This window comes from Camelus bactrianus, chromosome 8 (genome assembly GCF_048773025.1).
Source record: "Camelus bactrianus isolate YW-2024 breed Bactrian camel chromosome 8, ASM4877302v1, whole genome shotgun sequence".
Lineage (NCBI taxonomy): Eukaryota > Metazoa > Chordata > Mammalia > Artiodactyla > Camelidae > Camelus > Camelus bactrianus.
In genome coordinates, this window is record NC_133546.1 from 61,659,025 (window position 1) to 61,686,712 (window position 27,688).

Below are 27,688 nucleotides of genomic sequence, written 5' to 3' on the forward strand. Positions count from 1 at the left end.
TGCTGTTGCAGATGTAACTGAAGCTCTAATTGCCTCATTATTTCAACATTCTCTTAACAGAAAACCTCCCAGTGTTTCTGATATAAGTGAACATTTGAAATAAAAATATATAGTTTCTGTGAGACTTTGAATGGAAAAAAATTTGTCCATTCCTTAGTGCTGAAAAAACTCAGGCAATTTACTTTCTGCAGGCTTAGTGAGAACATTTCAGAAGAGAACTTGTGTGGCTGTGTGTACCTTGGAAAATACTGACACCAAGAAAGATTTGTTTCACTTTGTGTTTAGGAGAGTAAAGTTTAATTGCGTTCTAGCTCCAACACACAGAAGCAAGAGAGAATTGCTTCTCCATTCCAGATGTCTTTTCTGAACTTAAAAGATATTTCAATATACATCTACTAGTGAGAGTAAGATCAGATCAGACAAGCCTTGAGAAAGCATTAACCTCCCAGGGACCCCAGAGGGAGCTCCCAGTTTTGAGTGTGGATTTTTTTTTTCATGATGGCAAGAAACACTTTATTTTTGGTTGAGTCACTGGTCTAGCTCAACTAGAGCGTGGATTATAAACACAATTTGATTCAATTCAGCAATGTTTGGAAGCACAAGGCATTGTGGGAGATAAGCATGAATGAGATCAAAACCTGGTCTCTGGTCTCCTGGGAGTTTATGGTGCAATGGGGGAGACTAAGAGTTAATGCACACGATTTAGATTAGGGAGACCTTGAGAATGATGTGTTAGGGATATACAGGAGTGTCTTTGGTCACATGGAGAGGGGATCTGGAATCTTAGGCTTCTTGAGCTCAGCTTGGAAAGATGTGGCTGGCACGGTAGTTTCTGAAATGCTTCCTATTTCCATTAAGTATCAAATACCCTTGGGAATAAATTAACTCTATCATTTAATCATTCATTTATTCATTCAACAATATTGAGGACTCACTGTGGGCCAGTTTCTGGACCTTCCTGGATTTACTCAATATTTATTCATTCAATGTCTGTTATTCGAGCACCTGCCACATACCAGCCACTGTTCTAGACTCCTCTCCCTAGGACTATAATCTCTCTCAAGGATTACAGTCTAAAGATAGTGAGCCATGGGAAACCACTATGACCATGGAGTCCAATTCAAACTTCTTCATTGTCCCCATACTTTACAACCAACTCAACATTGTTTACCTTACCACCATGGTTGGAATTTTTCCAAAGTGGGAGCCATTTTAAATTTAATTGATGTCATAGTTTGAGATAAATCAATGAGTTAGGATATAAAAACTTGAGTTGTAGTTCTGGACTCACCCCTTATAAGCGTCTCCATCTTGAACAATAATTTTGACTATTTAATATTAGAGTGGGTAGTGTGAGGATTGAATAAGGAAGGGTATCTGAAAGCCCCTATCATCTATGAATCCGTAAAATAACAGAATGTTTTATTGACTCGCAACTTGCTTAGCACAGCAGGTACTCAGCATTTACAAAATTCTTGATGATGATGAGGATGATGGTAAGTGCTTGTTGATGTTGAATACTATCACTATGCCCCCAAATGATATTGGAAATGGGTCTGTTATGGACTGAACTGGGTACCCCCTCTAATTCATAAGCTGAAGCCCTAACCCCCTGTGTGACTGCATTAGGAGATAGGGCCTTTAAGATGTGATTAAGGTTAAAAGAAGTCATAAGGGTGGAGCCCTAATCCAATTTGACTGATGTCCTTACAAGAAGAAGAAATATACCAGGAGTGCTTGTGCACAGAGGAAAGGCCATGTGAGGACACAGCAAAAAGGCAGCCATCTATAAGCGAAGGAGAGAGACCTCGTGAGAAACCAGTCTTGTCAGCATCTTGATCTTGGATTTCCAGTGTGGGGTGGAGCCTGAGATTCTCCATTTCTGACAAGCTCCTGGATGACACCAATGCTGAGGGGGACCACATTTTGGGCAATAGGATTAGAGCAGTGGTTCCCAAACTTTTCTGATGATGAGACTCTCCCAGAGACCCGGTTAAAAATACAAAGTTCCAGGCACCTAACCAGAACCACTGAATTAGAATGCTCTGGGGAGTGACGTGGGGAAAGATTTTGACTCTTAGGTTTTTTTTTTTTTTTTAATACTTTAGGTGATTCTTATCATAAGATGTTTGGAAAAGTCTTGTAGACCAGTCCTTATATTTTCTTCATACCATCTAAATGTCCCTAATAGGACACACTTGACAATGACTCAATGACCAGGGTTGTATAATCACCTCTATTTGAATATTCAGTGAATTCCTGGACATGTCTGTCTCCCCCTAAGTGATTTTGCCTAGTGGAGGAGCAGATAATTACAAAAATCATTGACTTTCCTGCTTCCTTTGTTTGTGGTGTCTCTCCAGGAATGGGAGAGAGGATGGAAAGAAAGAAGAATCCAAATGGTTCAAACACTTTCTTCCACCTTGGAGATGGATGAATCACCCTACTACTCTCTGCACCATCTTTCCCAGCTTCTTAGAAGGGGCTGCTCTGGCCTCTCTCGCCGTGTTTTCCTGAACATAGAGCCTTTCCCAGGGACCTCAAGCCAGGCTGGGCAGCCAGAGGTGAGTCTGTCTGGAGGCTGCCGGTCATTCTTTGGATGGCGCCTACCTCCCCTAGGGCAAGGATGCATGAGCATGACCATCTCCCCTACACTCTGCAGTCTCATTCTTGTAGCCTCCTGTGCCTTGCAATACATTTTGACCTAATTGTTTGTGGTTATAAAGAAATCATTTTTAGATAATTTATTGATGCATTTCTTAACTCTTTCAGTCCCAGATCCAGTTTGCTTGTATTGTTCTCCTTACTTGGAATGGCTTTTCTCCTTTCTTTCTTTATTTAAAAGCTACATACCTTTCACTGTTAGCCTCGGTCTCAGTCACTCAGGAGCTTCTTTTGAAGGCTCCATCTTTGTCAGTTCCCTCTTCCTTAACTACTACAGTGCTGACATTGATGCACAGGGAGGCAGACGGGTGAGGTGGTAAGAGAAAGAACATATTTTAGAATCAAAAGATCAGGATTTCAATTCCAGGTCTGCCAGGTCGTAGTTGTGTGACTTTGGTCAAGGGATTTAACATCTTCGAGCCTCATACAAAAAGGGGAATTATAATATCTACTGATATTTGGGGACATATGAGGTGACATTTATAAGGAAGCTTGGACAGCATTGAGACATAGCAGGGCTTTTGTTATTACTACCATGTTTTACAATTTAACTGCTCCATGTGTTTAAGTTTTTACCTACCTTAAAAACAACCAAAGACAGAAATAATGTTTGGCTTTGTTTTAAAATTCCCTTTGGTTCTCCAAATGGTGCAGGTCTTTGAACAAAGGTCTGAAAGTCTCACTTGAAGAAGTGTGAAACCCAAGAATAAGTTAAAGAAATTCTGTCCTCAGAGTTAGGAGCCAACACAGACCAAATACCAAACACAGGATACCAGTTGCATTTTCCAAGTAATGCTCTGTAGAATCCAATACATTCTATATAGTGATCTTGGGAAATGCATAAACTGGGGAGGTGGGGGGGAACCCTTGAGTTGAAATTAGTTTAAGAAATGTTGCTAGATACAGCCTCCTCTTAACTAAAGACAAATATTAGAGCCTTGATTTAAAGAGATCTTTTTAACTTAGTTTAACCTTAGTGTTTTCCAAATGGTTTGACTGAAACATTTTTTTCAATTAGCATCTATGCACAATAGACATTTAACTGGCATAAGAACCATTATCATTACCTTCAGAGATAGCCGTCTAACTGATCTGTGTTTTAGTTTCAGCAACTTTGTGTTCAGCTGGGTTAACCTAGAGAGGGCGGGGGTGTGCCTCGGCCTCTGAACACTGTTGTATACCTTATTCTTCTGTGATGTTTTCTTTTGATGAGTTGCACCTGGCTTGGATGAGGTACTTCTCAGCAAACATCTAGACTAGTATATTAGCAGAACTCCTTCAGCCAAGCTATATGTATATAAAGCTTATATTTAAGCTCGATTTGGAGGAGAGCAATTGAGTTTCACTTACTGCATGCTCAAATGGCGAGAATTGGGTTTCTATGAGATTACAGATTCATCTGGTCAGGAAAATATTGCTGAGATCACTAATGCATCTCCTTACTGACTTCATTCTCTGTCCTTCAGATAAGTGAAACTTGTTTGTGCTGTCTGTGCCTGGTCTTTCTGTCAATCTAACCTACTCTTGGCATCTGTTAATATTGGGGTCAGATAATCCAGTGAATACCAGAAATATTTTCCCAGAAATAACCAAATCCTCTATTTTGACTTGGAAGCAGTTTATATATCTTTCTGTGCTTTTAGGAAGTTAGCATAGACAAATGTAAAAAAAACACATTTTAAATTTAGAAATTATATTATGAAATTATAGTCCCTTAACTAGCTGTCATTAAACTGATTTGCAGATTGTGTCCTCCAGTGAGTTGCACACCCTCCCAAGGTAGATTGTGCTTGATGGCACACCTGATTATGCCAGTTGTGCTGCTTGTTACACTTCCATAGTTTAATTAGAACTTACACACCAATGACAAGAGTGCAGACAAGAAGATTGCTGCTGAATGCTTTGTATAAAAAAACTAGATAAAAAGTAAGCTGTCAAAAAAAAAAACACCTAAAAAAGTAAGTTACCTGAATATTACTGCTATAAAATTAGGTGTGGGTAAAACAGTTATAAAAGCTGGGGGAGGGAAGTTCATAAAGATCTCAAGGTGCCTTTAAATTCTTGGTTGACTTAAAAGACATTAAAATGGGACATCATAGATAATATATTATCAATTATGGAAAGACAATGGAGAATTCCGATCAGTGAATCCATATGTTAATGAAAAGTTTTATTCCAAACCAAATCTTGGTGAATAAATAGGTTCTTATATTTTTAGTCAAAACAAATTATGTATGATGTATTTTATTACATTATCATTTTTTCTTTTTTATGTGTATTGTTTTTAAAATCTTTTTTTTTTAACTTTTTTTATTGATTTATAATCTTAAAATATTTTTTAAACTAAAGTATGGTCAGTTTACATTTCTGGTGTACAGCACAATAGTTGTCATACATATACATACATATATTCATTTTCATATTCTTTTTCATTATAGATTACTACAAGATATTGAATATGGTTCCCTGTGCTCTACAGTATAAACTTGCTATTTATCTATTTTATACATAGTAATTAGTATCTGCACATCTAGAACTCCCAATTTATTCCTCCCCACCCCGTACCCTCAGTAACCATAAGTTTGTTCTCTATGTCTGTGAGTCTGTTTCTGTTTTGTAAATAAGTTCATTTGTGCCTTTTTTTTTTTTTTAGATTCCACATATAAGTGATGTCATTTGGTATTATGTATTGTTTTTATAATAACCTTTTAGTTTAACCATCTATCTTTCTCGGTCAACCAACCAACTTGTTGGTTCAGTCCTGTTATACTGGATAAGAGGCGTCTGCCGTATGAACATTGTGAGAAATGAAGCATCAGATCTCCTCCTGCAATTTCAGCTCTCCTCCCTCACCCAGTTGTAATGCGAACACACCTAAAGCCACAGAACCCTGTGCTCCCTTTAATGGAAGTGGCTGCATCCACCTTTTGGCTCTTGTCTGCTCAGCAGTCTGTATGAAAAATATAAAAGATGACAAGTAGCCTGCTTCCTTGCTTCTGGATCTATCAGCTGTTACAGCTATCACCTTACTCTCCCTGGGTTCCTGAAGTCCCGACATTTGTTTGTCTTAATCCCAGAGACCCAGTTGGCCTTTCTCAGCATTGCATTCACTTCTTTAACCTGGTGACTTGCTTTGGTAGCTGACAGCTAAGACTCTCTGTTTCATCTCCTGTCTCCCAACTGTCCCGCCCATACTTTCTATGGCCTTGTTCATCTCTGAGTTGAGCTTCCAGTTGAGGGTCTTCATCTGGCACGGTCTTCATCTTCTAGTTTCTAATTTCCTAACTCGATAGTGAAGTGATTTTGCTCTTTTTACTATGTTTTTCAGCAGAGACAGAAGACTGGAACTTAGCTAGGAAGGCAGCCATTCTTTGCACATATTGCTTCAACTCTGTTCTTCTTTATGTTATTTTTGAGCTGCATCTAGGGGCCAGGATGAAACTGGAGGGACTAGTCTCTTGTAATTATGTAGCTTGGTCACAGGCATCTATGGTAACTATCCACCATATGATCTCAAGCTAGCTTTGGATTATTAATTATATATATCTTGATCATGATTTTGGCTTTTGGGAACCAAGGCTAGGAGTTAAATCCAACCATGGAAGGCTGGTGGATTTTGCCAATAAACAGATAAAGAGGAGCAAGATGGTGTGGTGGCAGTAGTGGTGGCAGTGAATGGCTATTCCTTATTTTAAAGATAAACTATTTTCTTGGGTCATGGTAGAGAATAAACTCAGTGATGTTATTATGAATACAAAGGCTGAAAAGGAATATGAAAATAATGCTTTTTCTTAGAATAATTTGTCTGTAGAATAAATAATGCTTTGTTTCAGATTTCAAGTTTAAAGAAGGCACTAGAGCAAGTTAAAACATATTTTAGACTTAATATTATATAAGGACAGAACCAGAATGAGAACATGCATCACCCTTTAGTTCTGGTCCTTATACCACTCTCCTCAAATACCCTTGTGTGATGCTGACTTGGGGCTCTCCAGTGACCTAGCAAATAACAATCCACGTGAACGAGTACAAAGGTCAACATGCCTACACCAATTATTAGCCCAAGTTGAATCTCCAATCTAACCATTTATTTCCAAAAGGACTTGTAGATGTTATTATATGGTTTTATAGCTCGTTCAATATTGAGACTTCTACTTCTGTTTGGAATTCATCTGTTAGATTTAGACAGCACATGTGTTGGAAGTATTAATAAATGTGACTCAGTCTTAAATGAAAAATAGTCTATAGTAATTCTCCGTCTAGTATCTTGCAGTTCTTAATTAGCAAGGCAAGAGCTGAGGGATATGATTCAGTGACACAGAAAATAAACACAGAGTATATTGCATATGATGCTGAAAAACCCAAACAAATTCTAGTATCCTGGGCATACGTACAGGAATAATTTCCACAATAGAAAAACACAGTATTTTTTTTTTAATTAAAGTGCAGTCAGTTACAGTGTATCAATTTCTGGTGCACAGCACAATGTCCCAGTCATGCATATACATACATATATTCATTTTCATAAAAGGTTATTATAAGATATTGAATATAGGTCCCTGGGCTATACAGAATAAATTTGTTTTTTTTTAATCTATTTTTATACATAATGGTTAACATTTGCAAATCTCAAACTCCCAAATTTATCCCTTCCCACTCCCTTTCTTTAGGAAAAGTAATACAGGTAGTGTAGGCTTCTTTTACATAATAAGGTGCAATAGTTGTCCAGGTAACTTTAGCAACAAGACACCATCCTGTGCTGTTCAGCCAATAGTTCCAAGAAAAATGTCCACAAACAATAAAGAATCTGATTGCTATTAGTAGAACATTCCTGGCTACTTCTACCTGATACAATAAAGGGTGATAATGCAAACAGAAGGGATTTAAATGAACTTGCTTGGTTTTTACTAGCAGTAACAGTAATTTACATTCATTTTTGGATATGTTGATTGTTAAGATGCAAAGATTTTTAAAGCATACATCAAAGATTCCTTTATTGACATATACAAACTGTTGTACCTAAAAATGTCTTCCATTTAATAAGCCATATTGCAAGATCAATTTGGAACCTGCTTGCTATGCTAAAAAATATGAGAACAACACAGTGCCAAAGATCTCAGCAGAGTGTGAATTTTTTGATAGAAAAAAAAATTGATCATTTTGAGGCTTATTTGGGGTTCTCATGACGTCTGCTCCCCATTTCCAAACAGAAACTTCCTGTCCTAAACAAGGGGTTGCATGAGAACACCTTAAGAAGGTCCCTTCTGGGTTATATTAGCATCAGGCAAAGTGCACCATCTCCTATGAGGTTATGTTTATGTAACAGAAACAGTGATTCAGCTCTGAGCAAGCACTCCGGACTTTTATTATATAGCACTTTTATTCTTAAACCGCCATGCACCTCTGCCATAGCCTTGCCTCATCTTTGGGTGATGATCTGAACCAAGTTATCTACTCTCACTAAGCCTCTCTACCCCTGCCACTTTGTTACCTCTTTGAGCGATGCCTGTGTAATTGGTACCCGGAACAAGTTGGGTGCAGGAAACTGAGGTGCTACAGCAAATTGTTTTCTTCCTTTTCACTCCTTTTAAACTTGGGCTCTGATCTTATTCTTCCACGCTCCTGGAGAAGAAAACTCTAGGCAAGTCCTAGACTTTACTGAGACTCTGAACAGAATCACTTTGATGATTGAAATGGCCCCTTGAGTGTAATAGTCAAACCCCAGCCCTCACTTGATGGATATCTCCACTTCTTCCCCAGCTTATTCGCTTTGAGATACTTTGTGAGTCCTTTTTATCAGGAAGGTAAAACTTTCCTAGAGGCTCCTTAGAAGACTTCTGCATCTGTTATGTTAGCCTATGTCACGTGACCACGTGTAGCTGCCGTGAGAATGGGAAAGTGAGCATTTAGCTTTTCCAGGCTCCAGAGTGGAGGCACTGCAGGAAGACTGGGAAGGGGTGTTCAGTTACCAACTGACAGTTTTTTCTATAACCTCTCTCTATGCTGTATCATGAAAGGCAGTGGTGGAAGTTGGATTTCGGTATTTCCTCAGATCCAAATTTAGGTATTTGTGAGGCGGGAAGCCCCATAAAAAGACCGGCAGGACCCCTAAGCAGGGCGGCTGCTCTCCTCCCAGCACCATCCGGTTCCCTGGCCCAGAGGCTCTATCTCACTTTTTGCCCCTAAAGCGGCTAACTTACACCTAGAATTCTATTGGTTCCCTGAGGTCACTTCTGATTGGTTATTTCCTTCACTCCTGATTGATTGGTTATTACTCTCACTTCTGATTGGTCCACTTCCCTAACTTCTGATTGGTCCATTTGTAGTACTTCATTTGCATGGAGCTCACTCCTGATTGGTCTATTTCTACAAAGCTTGTTTCTGGTTGGTCAACTTCTGTTGTACTTTATTTGCATATGATGTTGCAAAGTGTAAAACTGGCAGCCTATAAAAGGCCTGTGTAAACCTACAGAAGGGGTCCAGAGCTTGAAGTGTTAACTCATCTGGGCTTGCTGGCGTAATAAACCTGAATTCTCCAACTCTTGGAGTGCTGCTTGGTCTGTCGCCTGCGTCCAGGTTGCTGTCGTAACTGAGCTGTAATATCTAGCTGTAACACATTTTCCCACAACATTTGCATTAGCAAATGGATGGGAGGGGGAAAGGGACACACACGGAAATTATTTAACAGAGTTAAAGCAAAGACAATAGGAGGTTCAAGGCAACTTAGAAAGTTCTAATTCTTCCATTTGCCTTTTAATGTAGCAAGTGGCTGTGCGCTTCCTGATACCAGGCAGATGTATCTTTTTGAAGAACTCTTTCACCTGGAGGCGTTTCTATGGCCCTTTTGTTCTGAAAATTGAACAGAAAGGCCTAGGATTTGGTATCCTGCCTCTGAATGAGGTATACAATGGAAAATATTTTGGAAAATAACCACAAAAAAAGAGGTAAAATTATTATGTCGATGGAATAAATAGGTGAAATAGTCCTATCTTTCTCTTCCATTTTATATTAGAGAGTTAATCAAATAAATTATTGTTTGTGATATTTATTTCATAAACAGTATATTGGAAATGAGGAAAATAGTTATGTTTTTATTATTTTAAACACAATAGTTTTTCTCTTAGAAAGGCGTCAGATAGAATGTTTTTAACAGCAGACAACAAATGCCTTATCACTAAAGACTTAAAAAAGGAGGAGATTTATTTAACTCCCATAAGTGCCTAGGGAGGGCTGACTGCAGGGGTCAGTTACCCCTGCCCTCCTCTAAGAAGCCCTGGGCTCCACCCGCTTCTGCGTATGGCTGTTACCTGCAGGCTGGTGGCAAAATTACCACCGTTTAGGACATTACAAAACAACTCCCCACAGAAGAGCTTATTTTCAAAAGCTTAAAGTGCTCGAAATGTGGTTCCAGACTGGCTTCATAGAATCACCTGGGAATTTTTTTAAGAATGAAATTCTCAGGCTTCCTAATTCAAAGCTCTGGGAGTGGGCCCAGCACCCTGCAGTTTAACAAACACTCCTGGTGATTCTTGGCTTTACTCAAGTTTGGGAACCACTGGCTCAGGCCAGAAATTCTAAATCCTAGCTGTACATTGGAATCACCAGCGGACCTTTAAAGGCACCAGACGCCAGAGCTCTACCCCAGAGCTGTTGAAACTGGAGGGAGGGGGTGTAAAAGGGGGAGGTCGGAAGGGAGGGACCCACATTGTACCTCACAAGGTTCCCTGTGCTGAGAAACTCCGACTTCACCTAAGTGTGACCTTCCCCTGGGCTGGGCATAGCCTGGGCCCGGACTTCCCTGAACATAGGTGTCGTAAAGAAGGTCGATACCTGCACAGCGTGATGGTCTTGTTGAGAAGAATGATGGCTGTTGGGAAGGCCACCAAGAGCCCCTCCCTCACAGGTTCCATAGTTATGATCTCAACACAGATCCCAATTCACACTCCTTCTCTCTCTTAATGTTATAAAGTATCTTCACACTGTTAACATAGTTTTATTTCATAATTATTACCTTAATGTCTACACAATGACTCGAATTATTTTGAAGTAGAAGTGTATGTAATTTTCACAAACTTAAGAAATGTTCATAAAGATTATGAGGAGCTGGTGTTATATAAGCTTAAAATTACCATAGAAATGGATTCGGCAAACCTCTGCTGTCAGAGGTATAGTAGACGTGTATGTGTGTGTGTGTGTGTGTGTGTGTGTGTGTGTGTGTGTGTGTGTGTGAGATGATATGTCAACATGAGGGAAACACAGTTTTGGGGAGCAGTGCTGAGTGTTTTTCTACCGTCCCTGATAACAGAACTCATAAGGAGATAATTCCCAGCAAAAAAATGTGCAAAAGACTTTTTCAGCTGTACTCTGTAATTAGTAGAATATTAGTTCTTTTAGGTATGAGATGGAAACACCATGATTCATGCTGGATTGCTAAATATTTAGGAAGTCAATGCCAGAAATTGCCTAACTTTCTTCTGACAGAGATCTCATTAGATGGGAAAAAGATCAACTGACAGATCAAACAATGGGTACCTGTTAGGCACCTATAAGACATTCCTGCAAGAGAGTCTGCTAGGGACTGTGCAAGAGGAGGGGGCAGAGCCCTGCTCCTGAGGCTCTTACCTGATGGCTGAGAGAAGAGTCTGTGGACAGAAAATGGTAGCTGATTCAAGGGCCCAAACAAAGAACTAATAAAATACTGTGCCTTTATCAAATGGCTACTGTCGACATGAGATTACCAGGTGTTTAGTGGAAGGCTCTGGATTAGGGTGATGTGGGACAAAATTATAGCAGTGTGATTGCAGCAGGATTCAAAACAACGGACAGCATTTAGTCCTACACGGGGAAGATCATGGGGGCAGCGTAGTAAGGTGGGGGAAAGGCACATACAAATGTGTAGAGGCTTTTGATGATGAAGGATAGCCCAGTCTGATTTGAAAGGTAAGATAAAGTCCACTCTCGTTGTGTTTCTGGTTAAAGCAGCTGGAGTTTTTGCATGCCAACTACAAGTAGGAGACTTAAACAAAATGAGTTTGGAGATACAGGTATGGGCTGGATCATGGAGGTGTCTGTGAGCCATGCTATGGTCTTAAGCTTTCTTGTGCATCAGTTTCCTTATCTACAAAATGGGACTAATAATACATACCTCAAAAGATTTTATTTAGGATTAAGCAAATTAATACTAATTCACAGCACATAGTAATTGGGCCAGTAGATGTTTTCTGTTATAAGTAGTATTAGTATTATTGTCTTGGCAATGGGAGACCCTTAAAAAATATTGAACAGAAAATACAAATTATCCAATTTGCATTAAAAAAAATTAGAACAAGAAGCTGTACAGGGAAGAGGGGTCCAGGCACTGGGAATGGCACCCACAGGATGGAGCCAGCATGGGAACAAGAGGAGAAGCCACGGGAATGGTGGGGGAGGTGGATGAATGGTGGAGGAGAGACGTGTGATGGCGGGAGAGAGGTGTGCAGGAGCCAAGTTATGCAGACTCTCCCAAGCCTTGAAAAAACATTGAGGGGTGAGAAGGGATAAATTTAAGTGTTTGAGATTTGTAAATGACAACCACTATATATAAAAATAGATAAAAAATAAATTTCTTCTGTATAGCATAGAGAACTGTATTAAATATCTTGTAATAACCTTTAATGAAAAAGAATATGAAAACAGAAAAAAACATGGAATGTGTATTCAGCTAGCCATTGAATTAAGTATATTGTAAGTTGTGTTCAAGAAATATTTAGCAACCATTATCATGCCATCTATGTCTTTATTGATTCACTGGAAAAATGATAGAAAGTCATAGAAAAGAACGTAGTTCTAGGACACAACTCTTGTGACTTTTCAGTAGTTTGACATCAATCCATTAATTTACACTAATGATAATTAATTGCTTATCAAGTGCAAGATATTTCAGTAATTGCCTTGCATACATTATTCAATATAATATAACAAGCCTATAAAGATGGTATTACATTATTACTTCATTCCTATAGTTGAAAAACAGTCAAAGCTTAAAAACTAACTGCTCAGAGTCACCCAAACTATGGAGCTAAGGTTTCAACTCAGAGAGCCTGACACCAAGGTTATGCTTTTAATCACTAAATAGTCTTTGAGCCATCTAATTATATTATCATCCAACACTTTTCATCTTGATCTCATGGATGCAACTAAGTATTTTGTCGAACAATGGCCTAAAATCCATTTTCAAAATATTTGTTATTTCTCTCATTTACTTATATTTTACCTCGATTAAAAAAAAAGAAATGTTAATATACGTGGGTAACATTCGAGTTTCTTTATTTTAAGGATTTTCCTCTTAATATGATGTAACTGTACAGAGTCCACTTGAGTCATTTATTCCTTAGTATGAATGAGACTGGTTTTGTTTGCAGGAAGGAGATAAAGCATCATTGTATTTATGTTCCAGTCAGAAATGGTACTGGGTGGGGAGGGTATAGCTCAGTGGTAGAGTGCATGCTTAGCATGCACGAGGTCCTGGGTTCAATCCCCAGTACCTCCATTAAGCAAACAAACAAACAAACAAACCAACCAACCAAATTACCTACCCTCTCCCCTACCCTCACAAAAAAAGAATGATACTGGGGTATAACGTAAACCCCAATCAATATGGTATAAATAAAAGTTACTTAGAAGTTATTTAGAAGATTCAGTTAAAAAGCTTGACAATATTTGAGGAGCAAATAAAAAAATAAAAACCAAAGCTTAATTTGGGGGGAATATTATCAAATAAAAAGAGAAAAGAAATTAAGGCATCTATAATTTCACCATTTAGAGATAATATCTTTTAGCAGAAATGTGTAAATTCCAGAACTTTTGCTGTTTTCCCTTTTCTTTTTTTTAATAATAAACTTTACTTCTTAGTGAAGTTTTAGGTTCATGGCAAGATTGAACAGATTGTACAGCAAGTTCTCCTACACACCCTGCCCCGACACACATACAACCTCCTTCACTATTGACTCTCCCCACCAGAGCATTTTTTTGCAGTTAATGAACCTACACTGACTCATCATAATTACCCAGCATCCATAGTTTACATTAGGTTCACTCTTGGTCTTGTACATTCTGTGGGTTTGGACAAATGTATAGTGACATGGATCAACCATTGTAGTGTCATACAGAATAGTTTCACTGCCCTAAAATTCATGCTTCCCTTCTCTCAGTCCCTGGAAACCACTGATTCTTTTACTGTCTCTGTGGCATTGCCTTTTCCAGAAGGTCCTACAGTTGGATTCATCCAGAATGTAGCCTTTTCAGATTGGCTTCTTTCACTTAGTAATATGCTTTTTTCCTCTATGTCTTTCATGGCTTGATAGTTCATTTTTCTTTTAACCCTGAATAATATTACATTGTCTGGATGTACCCCAGTTTATTTATCCATTCATCTACTAAAGGACATCTTGGTTGTTTCCAAGTTTTGGCAATTATGAATAAAGATGCTGTAAACATTCATGTGCAGGTTATTGTGTGGACATAAGTTTTCAGTTCACCTGGGTAAATACCAAGGAGCACAACTGCTGGATCATCTGGTAAGAATACGTTTAGTTTTGTAATCAAGGAACACATTTTAAGTTCTACTGAGCCGTGCGGAGATTTGAATGGCAAAGTTAGGTTACCTGAGGGCTCATGGTGCCTTATTGATTTTTCTCTTATTTTTGACTTTCCTCTCCAGCTTGACTTTTTCCTATTCTATTGCTCTCGTAATTTTGGCTGGTATGTGGTGCTGATCCTACAGGACTCAACACACAGCCCTCCTATTCAGTGTACATCATTCTCTGATGGTCTCTGTTCAGATTCAGGAAGGGAGCAGTCTGATTGGTTCAACCTAGCCTGTAGGACCGACTGGTTTCCTCCAGCTTTGGTGTGGTCAGCTAGGGCCGAAGGGCAAGGCCATAGCCTTCAGCAGAAGCTCAGAGCATAATGCGGGTGGGGGCAGATTTCAAATCAGGGAGTTTCAGCTCAGAGGTTATGCTAATCTATACCATTAGATACTGCTGATCTCAGCTACCTGTTTCTTTGGTCTAGTTATTAACAATAGTACTCCCTTATAATTTCAAAACTATCCTCATTTGGATGGTAAATTATATGTGGACCCTAAGTACAGTCTACTTAGAAGTTTTGACTAGGATTACATGTGGTTATCAGGTACATAGTAGGGAGGTATTCTAAAAATCTCTCCTGAAGACTTCTCTGTGTGTTTCAGGGAAAGTCAACTCCATAGCATAAGAAAAACAAGAAAAAAAATTGGCCCCAAGTTATAGCCTACTGGGGTTTCATTACATTTGTTTCAGACTAAATAAATATTAGCTCTTAAAAAAGAAAACAGGAAACAGTTCAGAAATTTTAAGTTGACCGTCTTCTATAATTAATCTACTTTAGTTAAATGCAAATGAAGATAAATATCTTGTTGGTCCAATTTACCTATTAATTAAAGTGCTCTTATTTTTTTGCATCCTTCCAATAGTTGAGCCAACCAGTTAATGACAATAGTTCTATCACATAAATTCAATAGTTCTTCCCGAAAGGTAATTAATATGTAAATAGTTGGCTTTTGTACCCATTTAACCAAAGAACGTTTTCTTTTTTATATGCGCTTCTTCTCTAGCATGCTTTTCTTTTAACATTGTTTAATGAATCCCAAGCAGTTCTAGCATGTTTTAGCTTTTTAGGATTACTTTAAATTTACTTTAGCTTCAGTCTTGTAATGCTAAAAAAGGAGAGGGAAAAAAAAGGAGTAGATTCTACAAACTGTATTGGTCCTTGTCACGGGCAACAAACATCTGTTAAGACATGGTTAAAGGAGATATATGTACCCAAGAAGATGACGACTCTGCTGTTTTCAATGATAAATATTCTAATGGTAAACATGAATCCTTCCACATTATTCTCTTATATTTATTTTATTACATTCTTTAACTAAGTCATAGAGGATTGTAGGTAGGGAATCAAATAGAGATCAAATTAGAACTTGATTCTTTGAAGTTTGGGAGATGGTTGTTCAATTTTAACTCTGTGAACTGGTATTATTTCAAAATCCTCTTAGGAAAAAAATCTACAAAGACAGCTCTGAGGATGTGAGTATTGTAAACAATAATTTTGACAATCTGTTTGACACCAGCCAAGTGATGAAAGGAACAAAAATGTTCCAAAGTGAAAGGAGAAAAAAAGTTATGAAAAAGTGCTAGTTTTCAAGTGTGATGAGCCCCACAGTTTGAATCACCAATTTATCAAATCCCATTATAACATCCAATTCAACATAATGGGGCTTTTTCCGTAGTCTGGACCACAGTTCATGCCAGCACTGCTTTTCTTATGTCGATACAAAGGAATTTGTTACACTAAAAACTTACATAATAGAGTTGGATGTTGACTGCAGTTCTCTGCTGCCTGGTCACCAGACTACTATTAAATGGAGACGTTGTCCTTTTGAAAAGGAGCTGGGTACAGTAACTCCTGGAATACAACGGGTGATATTTTTAATGTGTTTTGACATGTTTGATAGATTCCCCACTCCCTTCTTTTTCCAGGGCTGGAAAGGCTGATGTCTAAGACAGAGCTCTGCCCTCAGGCCCAGACCCATGGTGGCTGATGGCATCTGTGTCTCAGGACAGGCTCAGATTGTTTCTTCTGACAGATGCGGTCATCATGATTCCCAGCTGACTTTAGGACATCCCACCCTTTTGTCACTCCTAGGTCTCAACATGGCCACAGTATGTAGTCGTTCATCAGGACACCAGCTGCTTCACATGTGTATATGCACTGACCACCTTGTCAAGGACTGTGTCTTCCAGTCATCTGTATTCTTTAAATGTCAGGGATTATAGTGAGCAAGTGGAAATCACTCTGAATGTTGAATAAAGGAAACTAGAGGCCACACAGCTTTAAACCTCCCCCCCCCCCCATTTTACTGCTTAAATACAGATACTCAGAGATGGACTGAATATGAAACTAATTAAGCTTTAGGGCCCCTTCCTTGTAGTGCCCCTTTTAAGGTACTGGAGTGGCCTCAGTAGGTATTCATATGGTCATGTGATTTTGTAAAATTTGCAATAGTTGTCATTTTAATTTAATTAGTTAACACTGTTATCTCTCCACATAATTTATTCCTCTCACACTTCCTCTTATAGTGAGTGGCATTAGAGTGGCTGCAGGCATTTTGGGATTCAGCTAAAGGGAGTTTGATTTAGTTTGGGTATTAACCCCTTATCAGGTATATTATCTGCAGATATCTTCTCCCATTCACTAGTGGCCTTTCCATTTTGTTAATAGTTTCCTTTGCTGTGCAAAAGCCTTTTGGTTTGATGTAGTCCTATTTATTATTTTGCTCTTGTTTCCCTTACCTGAGGAGACAGATCCAAAAAAATATTACTAAGCCTGTTGTCAGTGAGCTTATTGTTTGTGTTTTCTTTGAGAAGTTTCATGATTTCAGGTCTTACATGTAAGTCTTTAATCCATTTTGAATTTCTTTTTGTGTATGCATGAGAGAGTAGTCCAGTGTGATTCTTTTGCATGTAGCTGTACAGTTTCCCCAACACCATTTATGAAGAGCCTGTCTTTTCCCCATTGTATATTCTTGCACCTTTATCATAGATTAATTGCCCATATAAGTGTGGGTTAATTTCTTGGCTCTCTGTTCTGTTGCATTGATCTATGTGTCTGTTTTTATGCCAGTACCATATTGTTTTGATTACTGTAGCTTTGTAGTATAGCCTGAAGTCATGCGTCTGGAATACACTGCAATTCTACAGATAGATATAGTCTAAAAGTTTTCTTCCTATAAAGGTCTGTTTTTATAAATTTGAGTTTCATATGTAATGCATTGGAGAAGGTATAAAAATCATGACAGTCTAGTTACAAGTAGTGTAAAATTTTCACTTCCTCAGTTTTATGTAATGGCTAAGGGTCCCCATGCAGAGTCAGACATAGCCATTAAGGGCTCATTCAGAGGGGGAGGATATAGCTCAGTGGTGGTACACACACTTAGCAGGCACAAGGTCCTGGGTGCAATCCCCAGTACCTCCATTAAAACAAATAAAACTCATTACCCCCAATCAATCAATCAATCAATCAAATTAAGAAAAAAATTCATTCCAAAAGAAAGGAAGGAAGGGAAGAAAGAAAGAAAGAGAAAGAAAGAAAGAAGGGAAGAAAGAAAGAAAGAAGAAAGAAAGAAAGAAAGGAAGGAAGAAAGAAAGAAAAAAAAAAAAAAACTCTTTGCTAAGACCCCAAAGACTATGACTAACTCTGATGATTGGCTACTTCAGGTAACAGGGATTTTAAAATTTAGTGAAAACACAACATCTTAATTTTGGTAAGATGTGTTCTTATTTTATTTATTTACTTATTTAAAAATTTTGTAAAATTTTTTATTTTAAAGAAAAAACTGTAAAACTGCCATGCTTCCCTGGGTGTTGCCCTGGGTTGCAAGTCCATGGGTTGAAAGTCCACAGTTTGTCATTAATGGTTGCATCTGGAACCATGAGTTGCTAATTCTGATTATGTCATTTACATTCGTCATCACTCAGTATATTTTATACTTACTGAAAGCAGACATCTTTGAATTTCAACAAAATACTGGCTAATTAGGTTGAGTGGTAAGAGAAGTCTAAGCAAAATCCAAAGTCCAAGCAAAATCCAAAGTCCCAGCAAAATCGATGCAAATACTGGCTTTACTCACAGCTGGGTTCCCATCCGCATCACAGGCCTGTGGTGAGCCTCAGCACCAAATGAGTCATGCAGCGTCACACACGTTAAGGGCCAGAAGGAACACATGAAGAAGAAGGCTCACAAGAGGAGAGAAGAACTGGGACTGAAAGGAAGGGGGAGCCTGAGTCAGGAATAGGATGAAGCCAGGGTCGTGATGTCAGCTGGGGCCTTCCAGCAGGGTGACAGAGAGTTGACAGCGTGGTGAGGGCCAACAGGAGCGTGGAGGGTGGTGCGGAAGTCATTTCTACCCATTATCTGCTCCTCTGTGCTTTAGCTTAATGGAGAAACTTTAAAGAATTCCTGGTTCAAAGGCTGCTAGAAATGTCTGCAGTTGTGAAACTTAATACGGCACTGGGAAGAAGGAGGCTAATTAACCCTTCGTGGTACTTGCTAAGTGATTTTACATAGATGGCAAATGCATGCAGAAACAATTCGGAATTATTCTGAAGTTCATTGGGGACGTCTATGGAACAGATAAAGGTTTAACTAAAGCAGAAATAAAAGGATGGCTGCTAAACCATTCCTGTGGGTTAATGACTGGCTGAGGGACTATTGTGTGTGACACCAAAGACGGTGGGGGGCGGGAACCTCCAGTGTGCAATTTATTAACTGTTGCTTCACCGTCCTTCTTTTCATGCTGATAGTGACGTCATGGGGGAATCTGAGAGTAATTTTCAAGCAAGTGTTAAATGACTCCATTTTGTGTCAGAAAGTAAGGAATGAAGAAGATGAGTGGGTAATACAAATACCACAAAACCCGAATATCCTTTTTTGTCTTAGTCTTGGCACAGATTTGAAGTATATGTATTCATCTTCCATTCTATGTAGAGCATCCTCTTAAAGACAAATATGGAAAGATATATTTTTCTAGGGAATAGCAAAATAGAACAATAGACAGTGACAAGCACAGCTTTATTCTGAATGAGGTAGCAGTGCATTCTGAGTTATTCAGCTCTTAAAATATTACATGGGTCACAGATGTGGGGCCTAAAACCAGAATCAGCCAAAAGAGTTTTGGTTTGGCTTCTTAGCTTCTGGCTCAGTGGACTTCTAACCCCATTTTTCTTTTGAGGAGCTCATAGATGTTTTTCTTTTTGTTTTGCTTTTTACTTGTCTGTTTACATGACTGCATTTGTTAGGTATAATATTTTGGGAGGGGAAAGAAGCCTCCAGATTCTCTTTCCCTAAGGAGAAATTGTTTCTTCAACTGAACTTTTAAGACCTTCAAATGAAATCTTCATCCTGAGTCTCCATTCAATTGTTGCCCAATGTTGGTTATATGGTTTTTCTTACAGTTAAGTCTGTGACATGTTAAATGGTGATTTCTTTTCTCTCCAGTGGTCTGAAAAGGGCAACCCAGGGAAAATTTCATATGGATAGCCTACATTGTAGCTATTGGGATTATGGAGTTTTTGCTCTGTTGCCTTCTCTACTCAGAGGAACAGAAAACTTGGGGAAACTCTGGATTTCGTGGAGGGGCCAGGTCACACAGATAATGCCCTGCTTTGGCATGATTTCATCCCTTTAAAGTCTCCTGCTGGAATTCATTTAGAACCACATTGAGAGGGAAGGCTCTATTCCGTTCTGAGATTGGCTCTGCTAATTAGTAATTAACCTGACTTGCAAGCATCTGGTTTCAGGAATCATTTTTCCCCATTAAGGCGTCTCTCTGGGTTAAGGAGCGCTGCCACTCCCATCCCACTGCATGTCTTCTCCTTGATGATGGTCTTTCAGAAGCTTCCCTGAGCTACCCCAAGTGACTGTCACTCTGCTGCATGAACACTGTAGACCCATCTGCCACCAGCAGCCTCATGGCAGGCTGTCCAGCTCAATGGCAGGAGATCTTTTTCTTTGGGTATTATCTAGATTCAGAGCAAGCTATTTGTTCTTCTGCAAAGAAGTATGCTGCCTTTGAATGCAGGGATTTACTTTTAACGATTTAAAAAATTGCTTTCCATACTCTTTGGTAGAATTAATCATTTTAGGATGTCTGATAGGGACCCATCTGGAGCTACTGAGCCGTAGGAGGATTATATCCCCACAGAATGAAAGATGACCAGATTAATTTAAATAGGAAAATTCTCAGCTAATTTATAAACAGAACTTGGTGGGATTGAGTGGTAGTTTTTAATTATAAAGAGAACATTTCAGTGAATAATTCCTATTGAATTTATTAATAGATGTTCATATTTGGGCCTCCTCCAGCCTCTTTCTAACATGTTATAAATACATAATCAAAGTGAAATGGCATGAAGATTGAAATTTGTTACAGTAAAATTTCTTTGTGTAGCAAAACAGCTTGTGTATTCCTCATCAGGGAACAGAAGAACTGCAAGATAAGGAACACAAAGGAAGCATTTCCCACACACTGTTATAAAATTTAAGGTGTCTTTTGTATTTGAAGCTGTCATTATTGATGAGAAGACAGACTGTTCCAGGATGTAGCTGGATGCCTTCTCATCACCCCAAGACACAGTCTGGAGGTAAACGGTTCAATAAGTGAGATAATCAGTGGGGGAGCTTCCTGACAGAATATGAGAACTCCCCAGCGAGGTATTTCCGGGGGATATCCAGCCCAGTCCGTGGTGCTTTTCTTTGGTGATTGGTCATGCTGAACAGTAGTCCAAAATAACTTGTATTTAGAGCTGGCGTGTCAGTCTTTTTAAGGACAGTATCCACCCAAATGTACCCAAAGACTGAAGTTTCTGGGAGCTCAAGAACATTATATATTGTATTTTTCTGATTCAGCTTTGTTTTTTTTTTTAAAGTTTTATTTTTTATTGAAGTGTAGTTGATTTACAATGTTAGTTTCAGGTGTACAGCAAAGCGATTCAGCTGTACATATACATACATATATATTTTTTCTTTTCAGGTTCTTTTCCATTAAATGTTATTACAAGAAATTGTATATAGTTCCCTGTGCTATACAGTAGGTCTTTGTTGTTTATTTATTTAATGTATAGTAATGTGTATCTGTTAATCCCAAACTCCTAATTTGTCCCTCCCCTGCCCTTTCCCCTTTGGTAACTATAGTTTGTTTTCTATGTCTGAGAGTCTATTTTTGGTTTGTAAGTAGAATTTGTATAATTTTTTTTTATTCCACACATAAGTGATATCATATGATATTTGTCTTCTCTGTCTGACTTATTTCACTTAATATGATAATCTCTAGGTCCATCCATGTTGCTGCAAATGGCATTAGTTCATTCTTTTCTATGTCAGGTTTTTTTTTTTAGTTTAAAGAAATTCAGCTGTGTTTATAATGAATAAGTACATAGAAAGAGAACTCTACTATCCCAGGATGGATGAAGAGGTATAAATAATAATAATAAACTATCACCAAATTACCAATATGCAGTTTATTTACTGAAGGGCTCAATTTCAGCCTCAGGATTGTTAATATTGTCTTATGAGCTACAGATATATAGAAAGTATCACTTTGTAAGGATAAGGAAATGATCTCTTGAATAGCTGTCAGTCAAGGAAACATCTTGCTTGATAGTTAGCCAAGTGCTGCATGATTTTCCTACCATCGACATAAAACACTCAAAGACAATGAATATTTAAAAAATGTTTGATGAGTAAGCAGAAATACTGCTCTTCAGTTGTCATGTGTGAGCAATGCCATGGCTTTACTGGGCTCTGTTTCTCAAGGTCTTTGGTTGCAGCTACATTCCTGGGCACTGCCTTGCAGGGGGTCGGGGATAGTTTAAGAGAAGAAGGGGAAGATGGGAAGACATGAGCAGCTGTTTCTCATAGCTCGTCTCATCTCTTTACAGCAACGTGGTACAATGGCACAAGCCCAGACTTTGAATTCACACAAGCCTGTTCTCCAGCTACTTCTCTGCCAGTCGCTGGCTGTATGACCTTGGAAATGCTATTCAATATCCTGAGCCTCAGTTTTATCTTCTGTAAGGTGGAAGGACTACTACTGCTCCTAACAGCTGCCTTAAGGCAGAGTTTGAAAACTGAATGAGCTTCTAGGGTATGGCAGGCCCTTAATAAATGCTGGTTTTCTTTACCACTGCCCTGTTTATTTTCCTCGAGCCTGCTTTTTTCCTTTTGGCTTCCTGCGCTGAAAGAAAATTGTGAGCAGGACAAGGTTCGTGCAGAACTGCAATATTTTAGTCCCTCCTCTACTCCACTGAAATGCTCCTGAGGTTAGATTGCTAAAACTGATGAGTGTATGTCCATCCTCATCTTACTTGATCTTTGTAGCATTTTACTTTGTGAATAAAAAAGTCCCCCTATGCCTAGGAAAAGTCTGATTCTTCTATAGCCACCAGAAAAGATTTTAAACTTTTAAATTAATTAGTGACAGTTCTAGGAATGTGTTTTAACAAGCAAACTCCAGAACTGGTTTTAAACATCTCTAATAGGTCAGTGACATCTTACTTCATTGAATATGGCTTTGAAAGCCAACCAGTCAGTGACAGACTGACACATCGAAAGTCAGACAACTGGAGGTAGACTTGTTTCAAGGAACATTCTTCAAAGGCTGAGGTCAACCTACTCTCACTTCTATGAGCAACTCAAACCCGAACAAACTCATCCTCAGAAAAATCAGTATCGTATTAGTAATCTGCTTTCCTCAGGAAGATTGTGCCTGACCAGTGCAGCTCTCCTTTGCTCAATAAAGCAATACATTCAGCTTTAATTTTTGTTTCAGATTTTCTCTGATGGTTTTCTCTTTTCATCATTTTACACATAAGACTAAGGCTCAGGGATGGGGCTCAGTGGTAGAGTGCATACTTAGCATGCACGAGGTCCTGGGTTCAATCCCCAGTGCCTCCATTTAAATAAATTAAAAAATAAATCTAATTACCTACCCACCAAAAAAAAAAAACAAAAAAAAAATTTTTAATATTAAAAAAAGACTAAGGCTCAGCCAGAATTCGGACATTTTAGAAGCTTAAACCTGTGTAACACCTGAGTCTTTGCTTGTTCCTTTTTCTACTCTGCCCTTCTTAAATCTTGGTGTTCCCTAGGGCTTTGTCCTTAGCCCCTCCAATTCCTCACACTCTCTGGGTGATCTCTTCCACTCTAGCGGTTTTAGGTATGACCTTGATGAATCTCAAATCTGTATAACTAAGTAGAAGTATTTTACTTATAAGTTCCTCTGCCCACCGGATATTTTTCCAGGTGATGAGGTACCTCAGATCTGATGTTTCTCAAACAAAATTCATCTTCACAGTCAAACTGCTGCTTCTTTATCTTGTGGCCCAGACACCTAAGCCAAAACCTAAATTGCCTGTCCTACACTTCCAATTCACTATAGTGAATTTAAAGAAATTTGACTTTCTGCATATGAGTACCTGCCCTCTCTTTTCTAGGTCCGTCTCATCTTTTGCTTGTGTTATTACAATAGCTCCCTAAATGGTCACTTTGACTTTAGTCTTGCTGCATTTCAAATCCCCACTCGGATCAGAGCGCTCTGTGTCACAGTGCATCAATTCTGAATGCTTTGCTCAGCTTCAAATAAGGAAAAATAAAAGCAGTGGTGATTGAAATAATACAACATAAGTTTTCTGAAAAAATGAAGGTTTGTCTGGAGGCATCTGTCCAGGGCTGGTTCAGTGGTTCCATCAAGGACCCTGGTTCTTTATACCTACCTTGCTCTTGTTCACTGTTGGGTTTTTGTCCTCATGGTTGCAAGATGGTAGCTACAATTCTATGCAATATGTCTTCCTTCAAAACCTTTATATTTCAAAGCCTTGTGAACTTCTATTCTTTTTTAGAGGAAGACAAAACAGTCACAGAATGTCCCTGACAGATTTCCCCTCACAATTCATGGGTTAGAATTGAGTCACATAGCCCTCTTAACTGTAAGGTGGGTTAGCAAGTGAGTGTCTTATTTTTTCCCCCAACCTCCACCGTGGAGGTGGGCAAGGAGAAAAGAAGGTGGGAATAGACATTGCGTTGACTAACTAGTAGCGTCTATCCTAAACTCATCAACTAATCTCCTGCCTAAAACTTCTCCAATGAATCCCTGTTGCCCGGAGAACAAGGTCCAAGTTTCTTAGCATGGTGTGTAGACCCCTTCATCAACTGGCCCTTCTAACAATTTATTTCCTGATATTTCTCTTTCACACACCCTCTGCTTTTGTGGAGCTGGAGAAGGGGAGGAGAATCTGACAGACTAACCATATTATTTAAAGTGACAAAGCATTTAGCTAAAGGAACTTTTTAAATTATTACACTGAACAGAATTTAAATTACTATTTCTTTATATTATCCCATGTGTAGACATGCGTAAGAAAGGTTAATACAGTTACATTTTCTTGTACATCTGAGGGTAGTGTGCTAAATTTGTTACCTACCAGAGATAATATTGGAGGAGATTGGGCAAGTTTGGATAATTTGGGAAGTTGCCTAATATAACAATGGATGTCTCTACAATTTAAGATCTCAGGGAAGAAAGTGTAAGAATATCCTCCAAAGACAAACAATTATGTTTCTAATAGATTGATTATTTTTAACACTTGATTTACTGTGGTAAGAACACTTAGCACGAGATCTACGCTCTTAATAAAATTCTTAGTGTACAGTACACTGTTGTTGGTGATGTGCAGCAGACCTCCAGAGACCATTCATCTTGCTTAACTGAAACTTATGCCTGTTGGTTAGTAACTCCCCGTTTCCCCCTCCCTCAGCCACTTTGACAGTTTTATTAATGACAAGTTTTGCCCCTAGACAAATATATACCCTCTCATAGGCACCTTTATGCTTTTATAAAGTTGATTTATCACAAGCATAGGTGAGTTACCTGGAGAGGTCCCCTGTGGAGGGTCAAAGATACAGGACATGGTTTTGACTATGGTGTCAAAGAACCACTTTGGGTTCAATCTCCACACCTTTTTTTTGATATAAAAGTTTTGATGATATTTAGCACCAACACCTTTGGTCTTGATAAACAACTCAATATCTTATTATTTACATATTAGTACGGAGACGTTGCAGGACATGCTCTGTCCATCAGTGACTTGCTTTGTTGGTAGAATTCAGCATGCTTCTCTGTGGAAGAATGTCCTTGGATATACAGCCTTGTTGAAGTGCTTTTTCTAATTGTCGCATCTTTGATAACTCTCCACATACTGAATCTGCCACATAATTGCAGACTCCTTCCAATTTCTTTCTTCATCGATATCTTCACTTGAACTTAACTTTCTGGTTTTCTGTTACAATACCCATTAAAAATTAAATTGGGCTCTTTGTTACCACATTCTTATAATCAAGTTAGTGTTCTATCAAGTGGTACCAATACATTTATATTATCATGTCATTAATAAAATTACTATTAATTTTAAAGACAGTCAAGTGCTGAATATTTATTATCTAACAATATAAACTGATTTTCTTTGTTTAAAATATACATTTTCTTTTATTTCCTGTAAATGTTTTACATGTAACCTAGAGGATATTGAGCATGAAGTGAAGTTCTAAGCTACTGCTGTCTGAAATATTTAATGGTATTATACTGAAAGTAGAGGGCATTGTGCAAGTGGGAATCTTTTTTTAGTTTGACTTGAAGCTAGAGGAGAGGCTTTAAACTTTCTCTTCCATCATCACAATGCAATAAACACCCGACAAAGAGAATGCAGCTGCCAGAGAGACTGAGAAACAGAGTGTGCAAGTTAGAGAGACAGAGCCACAACATTTTGGAACCACTACTAGGGTTAATAAAACAAGAGTAAAGATTGTCCATGATCAAGAATGCAAATGCAGACCTCCCAGGTCAGACAGTGAGGGGCACAGGGAAAAGGATTCATTCTGGGGCAGATCTAGTGTCCTGGGATTCTTTAGAACTGATCACCAAATCCTTAGTGAGGAATAAACAAAGACGGTATCAGAGCAACAGGCTGTATCTCGTTTAGTTGGTTCACCAATGTATGTATGGTCACCTTTCGCTGCTTTACCAATGTATGTATGGTTACATTTCCAACTAGAAAGTGTAGGCTTAATTATCTAAAAGTATTTTGAGAAAAAAATAATGAAAAGACAGAAAATTAAAATATTACAAACATATGTAACCTCATCAGCCCCAACTGATCAAGTCATTTTCAGTAAATTTGTTTATTATTGTCAAAAACCCATAAAGTAGGAACCCTTGGGAGTTGCTGCATATAGATATTTGGGCCCTACCTGTTAGAGACAAGATTCTGTTCCAACGGGCAGAACCAGGTGAGCAGCCTTTACCAAGGAGATGCCTTGAGTTAACAAGGTTTCTTTCTTCCTAGTTATGGTTGGGCCACGGTGCTCAGGAGTTAGGAGGGGGAAGATCACTGATGCTGTCTTTACCTGTTGTGCAGTAGAGAAAAAACCTCTTTTAGGTGGGCATTTGGGATGACAGGAGTGCGAGGCCCCGAAAGACAGCGGGAGCCAGCACACTGGAGGGGCCTCTACTCACCCCACCGTAGTCCTGGCTTCTAGCTTTCCTGGACTCATTGCAGTTACACACATCAAGGAGATTTGTGTTGTTAATAAGAGTTCCACTGTGCCCTGCTACAAATTTAACGCCAACAAACCAACGTAAAGCTGTAGTTGCCTCTTCTCCATTTGTTTCCCTTTGGACCCTGTCTTGGTTCACTAGGTCTCCCATAACAAAACGATGCAAATGGAATGGCCTAAACACCAGATATTTATCTCACAGTTCTGGAGGCTGGAAATCTGAGAATGAAGTGTTGGCAGGGTTGGTTTCTTCTGAGACCTCCCTCCTTGCCTGGTAGATGGCCGTCTTCCTGTGTCTTCAGGTGGCCTTCTCACTCTGTGTCTGTGGCCTAATCTCCTTTTTTTTTTTTTTTTTTTTTTTTGTAAAGACACAGTTATATTGAATTAGGGCCCACCTTGAAGACCAAATTTTTCTCTAAATACAGTTACATTCTGAGGTGCTGGGGGGTAGGACTTATGAATTCTGAGAGGCGGGGGGAGGACACAGTTCAGCCCATGACAGACCACAGCTCACACACAGACAGCCTTTCCTGCTCGGATTTCATGACCTTTTCCTTCCTGCTGCTCTTGACACCCTGACAGAGCGGACGACAGCTCTGGGAGGCTAATGAGGGCGTTAGCTGGAGGTGATTGGCAGAGCTGAAAGTCCATACCGTCATCCTCACCTGGAGGGCATGAAGCACCAAAGGATAATTGTTATTGTAAATTTTTCACAAGGGGCTGTAATGAGCCAGAGGACAGTTTTGGTCACTGCTCTCTGCTTTGTGAGCAGCCGTCTCATCCGCTTTATGACATTAATACACTCATTGACTTGGGCCTCAGCTGTTACAGTAAATCCCTGCAA

At 38.9% G+C, this 27,688-nt stretch overlaps 1 long non-coding RNA gene across 1 annotated transcript in view; it reads left to right on the forward strand.

The window, feature by feature from the left end:
* Positions 1–2,369: 2,369 nt before the first annotated feature.
* The window catches only part of LOC141578484 (uncharacterized), a 93,224-nt gene continuing 67,905 nt past the window's right edge, over positions 2,370–27,688 (forward strand). The window contains exon 1 of the long non-coding RNA XR_012508871.1: positions 2,370–2,564. This is a non-coding gene — a long non-coding RNA (uncharacterized LOC141578484). The remainder of the gene's footprint in view (positions 2,565–27,688) is intronic.